At 44.2% G+C, this 14,506-nt stretch overlaps 1 pseudogene across 1 annotated transcript in view; it reads left to right on the top strand.

Moving 5' to 3' along the window:
• Nucleotides 1-497: 497 nt before the first annotated feature.
• The window catches only part of LOC147020658 (tubulin alpha chain-like), a 30,227-nt pseudogene continuing 16,218 nt past the window's right edge, over nt 498-14,506 (top strand). The window contains exon 1 of the transcript XR_015061393.1: nt 498-649. The product of XR_015061393.1 is annotated as a tubulin alpha chain-like (transcript). The remainder of the gene's footprint in view (nt 650-14,506) is intronic.

Consider the following 14,506-nt stretch of genomic DNA (forward strand, 5'->3'; position numbering starts at 1 on the left):
TTGCCACGACATTGCGAGAAGGTAAAATACGTTGGCGTTAATTGAATAATTGGCCATTAAAACCTAAATTGCGAATAATCGTAACTGTGATATGCGAACTTCCGGGCCACGCACATACGGGCACGCGAGAGCGAAGAAACGGCCTGTTTGGTTGTTGCTCGCGGTTGGAATATTTATTTATTCTTTTTTAATGTTTTTTAATTTTTTTTTATTTTTTACGGGCACGTACTAGTAATTATAATCTTGACAAATTTCAGTCTTTGGACTGCCTTGTCTAATGTTGATGTTCCCAATAAACTCCAATGTTGACCTTCCCAATGAAATGATGATGATGATGATATCAGATCAGAATGGACAGAACTGGGAATGTGCTAACTGGGTGTACGTGCCTGCTTCGCTGGTGGACGTTTCCCGACTAGAATAGCTAGTAAGGAGCCATAGTGGAGTCGTCCCCACTGCTTGGCGGCAGTGGGTCAGCATCGTCAGCACCATCTGACATGGGCCGACTGATGCTCATATTCAGCCAAATGATGAGCGCTAACAGGGAAAGGCTGAATAATGACACAAGGAATTTGGGCAATGGCATGGAGGCAAAAATAGATGTGGCGCAGGCTGAGATTAGGGCTGTGGGCAATGACATGTGGGCATGGTAGGCAGAGGAAAAGGAAGGGTTGGGCAAGCTGGGAGCTGATGTTGGTGGAAGAATTGACACTGGTAGAGAAGAGCTGGGTGAGGTGAAACTGGATGTGGTGAGTGTACGGAGCGAGATGGCGACTGGTCAGGCTAATTTAGAAGGGCAGATAAATGGGTTGAAAGGAAGAGTAGTTGGGTTGGCACGGGGTGGGGGTGGGGGCTACACGGGAGCAATAGAGGAGTTAAAGCTCAAAAAGGAACAAAGGGGGGAATAATTTCAATAGAGAAAGAGTGTAAGCAGAGGCACGGTGACGTAACAGGAAAGTTAAAGCAGATGGGACAGATGATAGAGGAAAGAGCGTGGGAAATGGATAAGTGGATAAAGGAGGAGAAAGTGGTGGATGGAAAATAATTGGTGTGAGTAAAGCAGGAGATAATATGAATATCAGAAAGAGGAAAGGGAAACCACAGAGGAAGTTAAAATAATTAATGAAGAGGTGGAGAAAACTGAAGAAGAAACTGTAGAGAAAGTAAAAAGGGCAAAGGTCGGGATTAATAGAACGTGTTGAAACATTTATAAGGATCGATTTAACGCATTGCAGGTTCAGGAAGAGAGGATATGGACCCTGGAGATAAACGATCAGGGCAGAGAGACTCCAGAAAATATGAGAATATGTGAGAGATATGGAATGAATAGTACACTCTTCCGCGCTACACTCTTCAGCACTCGGCAGTCACGTTCTGTGAGCTCGTGTGGCCTACCACTTTGCGGCTGAGCTGTTGTTGCTCTAAGACGTTTCCACTTCACAATAACAGCACTTACAGTTGACCGGGGCAGCTCTAGCAGGGCAGAAATGTGACGAACTGATTTGTTGGAAAGGTGGCATCCGATGACGGTGCCACGTTGAAAGTCACTGAGCACTTCAGTACGGCAAATTCTCCTGTCAATGTTTGTCTATGGAGATTGCATGGCTGTGTGCTTGATTGTATACACCTGTCAGCAATGGGTACAGCTGAAATAGCCGAATCCTCTAATTCGAAGGGGGTGTCTGCATACTTTTGGCGACAATATATTTTTTGGGATGAGCATGTGTTTAAACCGACCTGGTACCAAACGGAAACTTGCCTATCTGTACATTTTGTACTTTTTGTTCGATACCAGGTTCCCTTTTTTTCATTCATGGCTCTACATGAGCTATTATTCAACTTAATAACAATCCAAATCCATCCTGGGCATTTTAAAATAGATAAAATGACCTCTATTTCCTGTTGATTGTTTCACTTATTTACCCTTGATTCTTGATGGTTGGTGCCTCATTGCCCCAGGAGCGCATTTATATTCACATTATTATATTATTGCCAAGAAAAATTTTTTAATTAATTGTTTTTTTATGTATCTTTGGGTTTCTGCCAGAATAGCTGTTCTGAGAAAAGAAACACTTTTAAGATTTGAGGAAAGGATACCATTGACGCGGCATCTACATTAATGAAAAACAGGAGATGGGAGCAGTCAAATTATTTTAAGGACAAAGATCGATCCCAGTGTGTAAGTAATAATGATGGAATAAGGACAGTATAGTGCAGAGGTCACACAGTTGTCTTGGAACTGTCTTGTCTGGGCTTGATTCTCCACCTGACTATAATCTGTCAGACAGGTGCAGGTAGGGCTTTGCATCAAAACATGTATCAATGTATCATCCATCATGATGTTTAGCTGAGGACCCATCCACTATCATTGATTGCTCATCGACATGACAGATGTGACTGTATCTTTTGATGAAGAAGGGCGAGTTATCACCGGCATCCTGGATTCTAAATTTCTGCCCGAACCAGGTTCAGTCGAATGTCATGTCTGGACAGCCAGTTTGTGAAAGACTTTGTCCAATCTTACATGCTCTATGAGCTTCATCTTCTTTCATATGCAGCACAAGGGTGTGAGGTAGCATCATTCGCTGAGGGCACAGCTGTACCCCTGATGCAATACCCTCTGCTGATTAGCACGAAGGATGCTGTGGGATCTTTAACATCCACCAACTAATTCCAGCAGACAGGACACCTGCTTAACGTCCATCCAAAGGGTGGCACACACATTGATGAATCAACTTGCATGTGAAACAACAGGATGACAGTTTGTAGCTGGGTCGGGATTCAAACTCAGGCAAGATGGCTTAGAGGTAAAGTGTGTATACCTCCAGGTCCTTCCTACCAGCCTTGCTCTATGAACTGCTGACTGCATATTAAAATGGGCCATGGCTTAAAATGATTGGAAAAGATTATGGATTTTAGGAATCCATACTTTCTTGGAATGCATCGTTGGAGGAAAAACCTGAGGCGACACCCATTAGCCAACACCGGTGTATTTCAAGTGTTAAAGGGTTACACCTGGCAGGTGGAATAATAATGAGACTTGATCAGCCTCTGATCTGTGAATCCGAGTTCAATTCTCGATTCAACTACAAACTGCCACCCAAGTCTCTCAAAACCTCTTTCACAGTGTACATCAGCTCCCATTTTCCCACGGTAGGGTAACTGAACCAAAACATTCTTTAATGGGGAGTTGGATGTGATTTTGGGACAGTTGAAATTTTGTCTCGTGCAAATCCTGAACTCTAAATCTACTGAAGGATCCAGAGAAGAACTGGGAAACTATGGACCTGTTAGTTTGACTTCAGTTGTGGGGAAGGTGTTGGAGACATTAATTGAGGACCGGATGAGGAACCATTCAAATAAATACAAACTAATTAAAGGTCATCAGCATGGGTTTATCAAAGGTAGTTCCTGGTTAACAAATCTTTTAGAGTTCTGTGAAGCAGTGTCTGATTGGGTGGATGATGGAAAGGCAGTGGACATAGTATATCTCGTCATTTAAGAAGGCATTTGATAAGGTACCACATCGGAGGTTGTGAGCCAAAGTGAGTGCTTGTGGAGTGGCTGGTCAGGTAGCTAATTGGATTGAAAACTGGCTTAGTGATAGGAAGCAAAGAGTGGCAGTGAGTGGGAGGATGTCTTCCAGTACTCGGACCATTACTATTCATTATTTACATCCACGATTTGGATAATCGGGTGAAGAGTAAGCTTTCCAAATTTGCAGATGACACAAGCTTGGCAGTGAGGTGGGTAGTAGAGGGGGTGATGATCAGATTCAGGAAAGTATTGATACTTGTATAGATTGAGCAGAAGACTGGCAGATGGAATTTAACCTGAGCAAGTATAAGGTGTTTGGGATGGGAAAGAACAATGAAAATAGAGATTACAGGATGCAAGGGGTAATTTTGGAGCATGGCACATAGGAGAAGGATCTGGGGTGGTAATAGATATGGGAAGTAAGCAGGCAGCACAGTGCCAGGCAGCTATAGGTAAAACAAATAGGGTTTTTGGTTGTGTTCGGAGGGGGATCAATTATAAATCAAAAGAGGTGGTGTGAACATTGCACAGGAATATCGTGAGGGCCACATTTAGAATATTGTGTCCAGTACTGGTCACCACAGTTCCGGAAGGACATAGATGCCGTAGAGAGGGTTCAGCGCAGGGCTACGAGATTGATTCCAGGTCTAGCTAGACTCAGCTATGAGGAGTGGCTGAAGGAGACAGGGCTTTATATACTAGAAAGGAGGCGGTTATGAGGAGATATGATAGAGATGTTTCAGATAATGAAAGGTATTGATAAAATAAGTACAGATTAATTATATTCAACGGAGTAGACAGTTATAGGACCAGGAGCCATTGCTTGAGAGTAAAGAAGAGGAGAGTTAAGATGGAAGCAAGGCAGGGGACTTTTACTCAGAGAGTAGTTAATGCATGGAATGGTCTCCTTGGAAAGGTAGTGGCAGCAGAAAAAGTAGATAAGTTTAAATTAGAATTAGAAAGCTACCTGGAAGTTATGGAGATGGAGGAGTATGGGGATGTTGATAAGTATGGGGATGTTTGAGCATTGACGGGGGGTTGTGTGCATATGTACGGAGTGCTGTTGGTGGGGGTCTTGTCAAGGGGGGTTGTGTGGTTGATATTGTGTGTTTTAACCAAGACCATGCCCACTCCCAAGAAAAGGAAAAAAAATACAAAAACTACAAAAACTACAAAAAATAAATACCAAAGAATACAAACAAACAAACAATTTTTTTTTTATTTCATTAATTCAAAACATGTTTACCTTCGCAAACTTTGTTGCGAAGGTTCTGTTTTGATCGCTGTGTATTTATTTATTTATTTGTGAATATGTGTGTTTGTTTGTTTGTTTGTTTGTTTGTTATTCGCATAACTCCAAAAGTATTGAACTGAATCGCAGCAAATTTGGTGGGATGATTGGTTATTATCCGAGGACAATTTGATTAGATTTTGGGAGCGATCGGGTCAAAGGTCAAGGTCAAGGTCATGAAAAGGTCAAAATCATCTTTTTACCACAGCGCGGTCAATTTGTATCCAATTTGCATGCAACTAATGCCAAAATGTTCAGAATTCAATGCCCCATCTTGTGATATGTGACATGACACAATGACGTAATAACCCTTATTAGCGGTTGGGAGTCAAAGTTCAGGGGGGAGGGTCACGACATTGCAAAATGTGCGGTTTTAGTCATAACACGGTCAATTGTTATCCGATTTGCATGAAACCAACACAAAAATGTTGACTGTTCTGTTCCCCACACTCTAATACCAATTACAAAATTAAGAGTACAAAGGTCAAGGTCGAGGTCATGAAAAGGTCAAAATCGTCATTTTGCCATAGTGCGGTCGATTTTTATCCAATTTGCATGCAACCAATGCCAAAATGTTGTGAATTCAATGCCCAATTTTGTGATATACGAGATGACAGAATGACGTCATTACCTTTGTTAGCAGTTTGGGACAAAGGTCAGGGGGGTCAACGACCTTTATTATCATAACGCCGTCAATTCTTATACAATTTGCATGTAAGTAGATTCAAAATGTTGAGAATTCAATTCCCTATCCTGTGATGTGTAATATTTGATTTCTTATAATGTGACCAGTTGTCATCAGATTGACTTGACACCGAAACCCAAAAAGGTCAGGGAGTTCATACAGAAATTGTACAATGTACATGAATCAGTGTCAAACAGCAGGAAATTTAATGTTTTAAAGCCATCATAACACACATGAGATGGCAGATGTGGTGTGGGATTAAATACCCTCACAATCAACGGTTTCTGGTGGGGGGGGGGGCAAAATGTAGCGTTGGCGAAGGTATGCCTCTACTGAGTGCCCGTTCTAGTTTTGCATTTTCTTCCTTGGATCTTGTGCGGATGGATTAGTGTGGTGTTCGCGCAGGCATGATGGACTGAATGGCCTCCACCTGTGTTGGATTTCTTCGTTTCCCTTGTTACTTGCACCTTCCTCATTTGGGTCTCAATCCTGGGGATTGCAATGTCCACATATTGACATATCCAAGGTTTCTCATCTTCCATCAACAAACAAGGTTTGTTGGCATTAACCCAGGTTCACTGTGTTCGTTTTATACACACCCAGCAGCATTCTGCCTGACCTTAAAAACCTTTTACGGTAAAAGGTGTAATTCCCTCTTTCTGCTGTAAATAACATCCACCTTGAGTGGGGCTCCATTTCCAGATGGTGACATCAATGCCATCGTTTGAAAGACTGCGATAGTTGACGTCAGCAGAATTATCATCATCTCGAAGCATATCCAAGGAAGGAAGGAAGGAAGGGCACTTAGTTGTTTATTATTTTATTATTTCCTAAATATAGCACCACTACTGCATGCTTCTGAATTGTTAGAATTTGTGTTTCATTCATGAAATGTTTTTTCCCATCGTTTTTAGGATTGTCGGTAATCATCGATTGCGTATTGCTTTGACTTGTTTTTGTTTTTAGAGCAATCCCAAGAGCATATCTTTTTCCTGAAATGTGGAGACCCCATACTTGTTGTGCACGGGCGTGCACTTTCCTCCCTTTTGTTTTCCTTATATCATCTAATTTCCTTGAAAAAAAAAACTGATGCAGGCTCTGGCGTCTGCACGCAGTTATATTAAACCGCTGAGGTTTTCGCTGTTTGTTGATGAGCGCTTTTCTGAACCATTTTCATGGAAAATTCACTGCATACGAATTGCAACCGGAGAACGGATCTAATTTTGATGAGAAAATGTGCTTACATAAAAACAGGCATAACCGTAAAACTTGTGCAAATGACGGTACTGTCGCACTAAGCGTCATGGGACATCCCTTTTGCAGTTGTGATCATTTCAACTGGACAAGCCATCTCCAAAACAACGATGGGAAATGCCGCCATGAACTGGCAGGCTGCAGGCAAAACTCACTCTGAACATCTCTCTGGCTTGCCATTGAAAGTACCTTCAAAAGGGAAAGATCTCTGCAACTGATTTGTGCATAGATCATGTGACTATTCCATTACATCAAACATCTATGACATCACTAAATCAGGTCGAGGAGTCATTTGGATGTCAGACAAGCAAATGTATGGTTGAGTGAGCCACAATTTCCAATGAAATACCACCGAAGAGCAGATCTACCTGCAAGGCTTTCATCATTGTGATTACACGGCATTGCGAGGCGTGATGCAACGGATGGGTATCTTAAATGATACAGACTGCTTTGTGGGGTGACAACTCCAGCTAAACATTGTTCAAATCTCACCGCAGAGACTAGCGTATGGGTTGTTATATAATTTATGGGTGCAAAAATCTTAAGGAGTCAGTGGATGCACTCTTTGAAGTACAGCAAAACAATCCTACTACCTATATATATCGAAAACTGGTAGCAGATGCTCGAAGAGTAAGGGTCCAGGTGAGGGGTTTTATTTTAGCATCCTATGTCATATTAAAGGCTCCACACCAAACCTGAAAGTCAATCATTGTCAATAAAATAGTGTCCCATGATTTGTAAGATGATGTTTCTGAGATAGGGTATTTGTTGTGTGTGGGTATAAATAAATGAACCCTGATTCAAACCCTGTTCAAACAATACGAACCCTGTTCATATTGTATGTATATCTGGCTGGTAGTGGGTTACACCTGCAGGAGGATCATCATTTCTGGGGACTTGACGATACCCCTGATACATTGTCCTTGCTGTTTAAGGGGAGAATTAGGAATTTGTTCAGAATGCCTGGGATAACTCGATTACTCTTTGTCAAAAGGTCACAATGAGATCTTTAACATTCACTAGAGTTCAGAGAACAACTTACCCCTCACAGTCTTGAGAAAAGGACAAAGGAAGGGTCTTTTAAACTCTTGCTTATTGCGTTTCCGAGCACAATCTATATATCCTCCGAGCTGCCATTTTGTCTGAATCTCGATATTTCCCAATGCTGAGAGAGCGGGCGGCACATTTGTCGAGATGACGTAAAATGGCACAATGTTTTGTCCAAGTACTGTTAAATAGAAGGTTTTTGAAGGTGCCAAGAAGGTGATTTGTGTCCTACAGTGTTCCAATATATATGATGAAATTGAAATAAAATAAAGATTTTAAAGGCTGTAGAAATTTTTTTTTTTAAATTCAGACGTTTACCACCATTGATGCAATGTCTTTAACGCCACCTTATTTAGTTATTTGCGCCCGTTGTTTGTGTCTTTTTAAAACAGTAAGTTTCCTGTTTGGAACAATTCTTAATTTTGTTTGACTGCCAAACCGATAGATGCTAAACAGTCCAAAAATATATTTTCGTTCGTTTTCTGTGCAAATGCGTGCGAGGGATGACATTCCGTACAATTTGCCAAATAAAGAGCCAAAGTACAGCTAAACTGCAGGTTCATATTCTGCTTCATTTTCCGATTCATGTTCCACAGCATTCAAAATATATAACTAGAAGGGCACTCGGTAGAACACATACCTCCACCACACAATGCCTGATCCACGGGAACATATTGGGCCCAATACATTTTTGAAATATCATGCCATGTATCGTTTTACGCCCCATCTCTCAATGGTGAAGAATCACTTAAAAATGTTTCAGATCCAAATCCGAATCTTCACCAAAATCGATTCAATTCACCGTGGTCACACACCCAACATGTCCACAAAGTTTCGTCCGAATCTGTCCACAACTTTTTGAGATATCGTGCAATATATCGTTTTTGGCGTAATCTCTTAATGGTGAAGAATCATTTGAAAAATTCTAGTCGTCGGATCCGGATCCGGATCTTCACTAAAATCTAATCAGTTTGACCTAGTCAGACATCGAACATGTCTACAAAATTTCATCCAAATCCATCCATAACTTTTTGAGATATCCTGTCCACAACCAGACAAACAAACAAACAGACAGACAAACAAACAAACAGACAAACAAACAGACAGACAAAAACAAACAAACAAACAGACAAACAAATAAACAGACAAACAAACAAATGAAATTGCTCGTTGAGCAAGGAATTGCTGGAATAACTTTGTCATATCTCCATGATCTCTGAAAAAACAAACAAACAGACAAACAAACTAACAGACAAAAAAAACAAACTAACAGACAAACAAGCAGTCATAGACTGGTACTTACGAAATCGTCAACTTCACCTATGACCTTGTCTAATAAAAGCTGTCTCTTGAGAAGGTAGCGACGCAAACCAGAAGTTTCTACGATGATTCTGTACAAAACCGTCAGAAAATCGTAATGTTTTGGATGTTTGATCTCACCGTGACCTTGACCTTTGACCGATTTTGACCAAAATCTAATCAGCACTAGCCATCACCCTCCTGAATCATGTGGTGTAATTTGACATTGGTAGCTTCTTCCGTTCGAGTTTTTTTGGATGTTTAACCTCACTGTGACCTTGACCTTTGACCGATTTTGACCAAAATCTAATCAGCACTAGCCACCACCCTCCTGAATCACGTGGTCTAATTTGACATTGGTAGCTTCTTCCCTTCTCCAGTTATCTTGCCTACAAACAAACACATAAACAGAGGACGGAAGTCATCAATATACTGACAAAATCTTTAGATTTCGTAAGTTACAAACAAACAAACAGAAACGGAAGTCATCAATATACTTATGAAATCTTTAGATTTCGTAAGTAACAAACGGACAAACAAACAAACAGACAGACAAGCCTGTAGGCGGACATGGGTAGTCGCCTACCCAATATAACCTGACGCGATGGGCCCGTTCGATGGGGAATGACCTGAGGATTAAGTGCAAGAAAATTCATGATTCTAGCTTCAAGGGTTAATGCTGCAGATTGTTTTTTCGTTAGAATACCCCCACATTTCGAGGTTTTTCAGCCGTTGCTGGGCAACGGAGGGGTCCATTGCAACGGTTCTTTCTCACACTTAACTAGGACATACCATGAACCTACCATACCAGTTTTATGTATATCTGACTCATAGTCTCTGAGATATAACGAACTTCGTTTTTTTATTGTTTTCGACCAGGGTTCATTCAAAGTCTATCTTCTCTGACAGTTTTCATAGGATTCGGCTGGAAATTTTTGACAATATGGCTGAATGTGCTGCCCACAGTCGCTCGTGGCCCAATTTTTGATTTTCGAAAAAATAATTTTTTTTATGATTTTTCAAAAATTTCAAAGTCCCGTTGCTAGGCAACGGTGGTGTCCATAGCAACGGTTCTCATTTGCACACAACTCAGTCATGATATGAACCTACCCGCCAAGTTTCATCGAAATCGCCATTGTATTAACGGAGCACTGGACCGAACAGACAGACAGACAGACAGACAAGCCAGTAGGCGGATATGGGTAGTCGCCTACCCAATATAACCTGACGCGATGGGCCCGTTCGATGGGGAATGACCTGAGGATTAAGCGCAAGAAAATTCATGATTCCAGCTTCATGGGTTAATGCTGCAGATTGTTTTTTCGTTAAAATACCCCCACATTTCGAGGTTTTTCGGTCGTTGCTAGGCAACGGAGGGGTCCATAGCAACGGTTCTTTCTCACACATAACTAGAACATACCATGAACCTACCAAACAAGTTTCATCGAAATCGCCATTGTATTAACTGAAATTGCCATTTTAAATAATGCTAATAAGGGTAGAACAAATCTCAAAAACAATATTTTTTTCGACTAGATCTACTATCCAACAAGCTGGTAGGCGGCGATGGGTCGCCGAGCAGGACTGTTAGTATTGCGACACTTTGACCGCTGACCTCGTGGAGATAGGTCATTATGCAAATGAGCAAACTTGTACTACTCATCGGGGAGTATTCACGTGCAAAAATTTGTTTGGATCGGTTGAGCCGTTTTGCCGATCGGGGAACTTGAATAGACATTTTGAGCGAAAAATGCACTTATTGACCTTTGACCCCTGAACTATTGTCAGGTCAGGTTCGATCTGTGACCTGCTACAGGTACCATGTAAACCTGTACTAACCTGTTCCATGGTCGGGTTGTCGGCGACTAAACCGTCTCCCCCACCAGGTTTTCTGGTGAGGAGGGTGTTTGGATATGGACACCCAGCAGGATTAAAAACAAAACCTGTCAAAGGGCGGAGGAGCTCCTTGTGAGCCAACGGCCATCCATATCTAGTGCCCAACTGTGTCTGCGGACGTCCTCCTGCAGTTGGGTAACTTCTTATTAGGAGGTTGGTGGCAGGATTTGCACTCCGGCCACCGTAAAACCCTTCATTCCGCAAAACGCAAAAACGCAAAAAAAATCTGAAAACCCACTCCGTGGGAGTACCTCCTGTGCAGCTTCCCTTCGCAGGGCAGCTCACCGGATGACGGGATTGGGGCAAAGCCTTCGGGACCCCCAATATTTGATAGGAGGGAAACCACGGGGTAACATCCCTGGGTCAGATTGCGGGAGAGTGTGTCGGAGTGGTGCTGAGGTGTCGTCCACCAGACGGCGGTCTCGTTGGGTTAACCGGAGGCGGTCCCTTCGGGTGGGTGCCTGGAATGTCCTATCTCTAAGAGAGGATGATCACCTGTCTCTGTTATCATCTGAGCTCAAGGGTTTGGACATCGGGATTGCAGCTCTCTCTCTGAGGTTCGGAGACCGGATTGCGGCGAGATAATGGTGGGTGGTTACACCTACTATTGGTCTGGTCGCTCTGATGGTTACCATACCCAAGGAGTTGCTGTAGCTGTGTCCAATAAGCTGACCCCAATGATAATTGAGGTAACACCGGTCAACGAGCGTATAATGAGATTAAGGATTCGTCACTCCTTAGGTGTCATTTCCCTGGTCTCTGTTTATGCTCCGACTGAGGCGAGTGATCTCACCGTGAAGGATGCATTCTACGCCACACTCGAGTCTGTGGTTGATCAGTGCCCCAGACGAGATACACTTCTAGTCTACACTTCAAGATTTCAATGCATCGACTGGAACTGATAGGGACGGTTATGAGGTGTGTGTTGGTCCCCATGGGTCAGGAACTATGAACCAGAATAGCACTAAGTTCCTTGACTTTGCAAGAAGTCATGGACTTAGGGTGGCTGGTTCATGGTTTCAGCGCGCACAAGCTCATCGCTGGACTTGGTATTCCAACGCTGGCGGTGTGGCAAAGGAGATTGACCATGTCCTCATTGACGGTCGTTGGAGGATGATCCAGAACTGCAGGGTCTACCGGAGTGCTCAGTTCCTCAATACTGACCACAGGCTTGTTGTAGCAACTCTAAAGCTGCACCTTAAATCCTGGAGAATGGTACCATCCCAGCCGAGGCTGGATGTTGCCAAGCTCAGGGATGAGAGAGTCGCTGAGGAGTTTGCGAACAGGCGGAGTGGACACTTGGGGGGTCTGGGTGCTTTGGGGGGTCCTGAAGAGTTGTGGAGCGCCTTCAAGACCACCGTCCTTGATGTTGCCGGTGGATGTCTTGGAGCTCACCGCAGAGCAAAGAAGAACTTTGTCTCTCAAGGGACACTGGATACCATTGACCAGAGTCGCAGGGCCAGGCTGAATGGCAGAGCTGAGCTGTTCAGGGAGCTGAGGCGTAAAACTGTACGTGCACTGAGGGTGGACAAGGAGGCCTATGTGCGAGGAATCTGTGAGGGGGTAGAGCATCAACTGTGGACAGGTGATTCTCGTCCCGCTTACAGGGGAATTCGTGCATTACGTTCATCCAAGCCCATCCCTCGGAGCACTGCAGTTCGAGCAGAGAGTGGTAGGCTCTTGACAGAGGAGTCTGAAGTGAAGGCCCGCTGGGCCGGTTACTTTGAGCGGTTGTACCAGGCTGATCCCCCAACTGTCGAGTTGGACGTCAAGGGTGTTACAATCCCTGTTGCTGACCCTCGAATCAACTGTGGTCCACCTACGCTTGTGGAAACACGGGCTGCGGTGAACCAGTTGAAACGGGGCAAAGCTCCAGGGATCTGTGGCATCCATGCCAAACTTCTCAAGGCTGGTGGAAATGCTGCACTCGTGTCGTTGCATGCAGTTTTGTGCTCTGCCTGGAACACAGGCATCATCCCAACTGACTGGAAGAGGGGCCTTGTTGTCCCTCTCTGGAAAGGGAAGGGTGATCGCCAAGACTGCAACAACTACCGAGGGGTGACGCTGCTCTCAGTGCCGGGCAAGGTCTTTGCTCGGATAATTCTCGATAGGGTTCGCCACCATCTGCTTGAGCACCAGTGTCCAGAGCAGTCAGGTTTTACACCAAAGAGGTCAACGATTGACTCAGTATCCTTGCAGACTCGTGTCCTCACCGAACGCAGACGAGAGTTTCGGCAGGGGCTGCTTGCAGCCTATGTTGATCTCTGTAAAGCGTTCGATTCAGTGAATCGGGATGTCCTCTGGAGGATTCTTGGTCTTCGTGGGGTGCCACCAAAGCTGATCGATCTGATGTCTGAACTCTACTCTGGTACTGAGAGTGCTGTGAAGTGTGGTGGTACCATCTCTGACTTATTTCCAGTTGTTACTGGAGTTCGTCAGGGATGTGTACTTGCCCCCCACACTTTTTCAGCACTTGTATGGACTGGATTCTAGGGAGGATGTCGGAGAGATCAAGTTGCGGTGCATCATTTGGGAATGTCAAGATCTCGGACCTTGACTTTGCAGATGATGCAGTCATCTTTGCGGAGACTTTGTGACATCCTCTTGGGGGCCCTCGAGGTGCTGAATGAGGAGTCGGAGCCGTTGGGATTACGGGTTTCTTGGGTCAAAACTAAGATCCAGGCTTTCGGTGACATCTTGGATGCTGCTGTCCTGTCTGTGTCTGTTTGTGGTGAGGATGAGGTCGTGGAGAGATTCACTTACCTTGGCAGTGATATTCATGTCTCTGCTGGCTGCGAGTCAGAGGTCAATAGACGTCTGGGTCGGGCCTGGGGAGTCATGGATTCACTGGATCATGGGGTGTGGCGCTGCCGGTACCTGTGCGGGAGGACGAAAGTCCGAGTCTTCAGGTCCTTGGTACTTCCAGTCTTGCTCTATGGGTGTGAAACTTGGACTCTGACCAAGGATCTGAGACAGAGACTTAATTCCTTTGGTACCAGGTCTCTTCGGAGAATCCTTGGCTATCGCTGGTCGGATTTTGTGTCCAACGAGCGGTTGCTGAGAGAGACTCGGATGAGATTTGTTACCTGCATAGTCCGTGAGCGTCAGTTGCGGCTTTATGGACATGTGGCTCGTTTTCCTGACTCTGATCCTGCTCACCAGATTCTCTCAGCGAGGGAGTCTCATGAGTGGAGGAGGCCAGGGGGTCGACCACGTGCCTCATGGTTGCAACAGGTTGACCATCATCTCAAGGAGATGGGGATGGGCCTGGCATCTGCCTGGGGGATGGCCAGACGGAGGCCCCTGGAGTACCGGCGGAAAGTGGACGCAGCGACGCGCTGTTCTGGCACATGCTCCCATACCTGACCTGACCTGACTCCTGAACTAATCGAGATAGGTCATAATGCAAACGAGCACAGTTGTAGTACTCATTACGGTCTATAAACATGTAAGGTTTCATTCGATTCGGTTCAATCGCCTGTACTTTGAAGTTTCAG

Source organism: Eptatretus burgeri, chromosome 9, assembly GCF_056783735.1.
Source record: "Eptatretus burgeri isolate ZD-2024b chromosome 9, Ebu_testis_v1, whole genome shotgun sequence".
Classification (NCBI taxonomy): domain Eukaryota; kingdom Metazoa; phylum Chordata; class Myxini; order Myxiniformes; family Myxinidae; genus Eptatretus; species Eptatretus burgeri.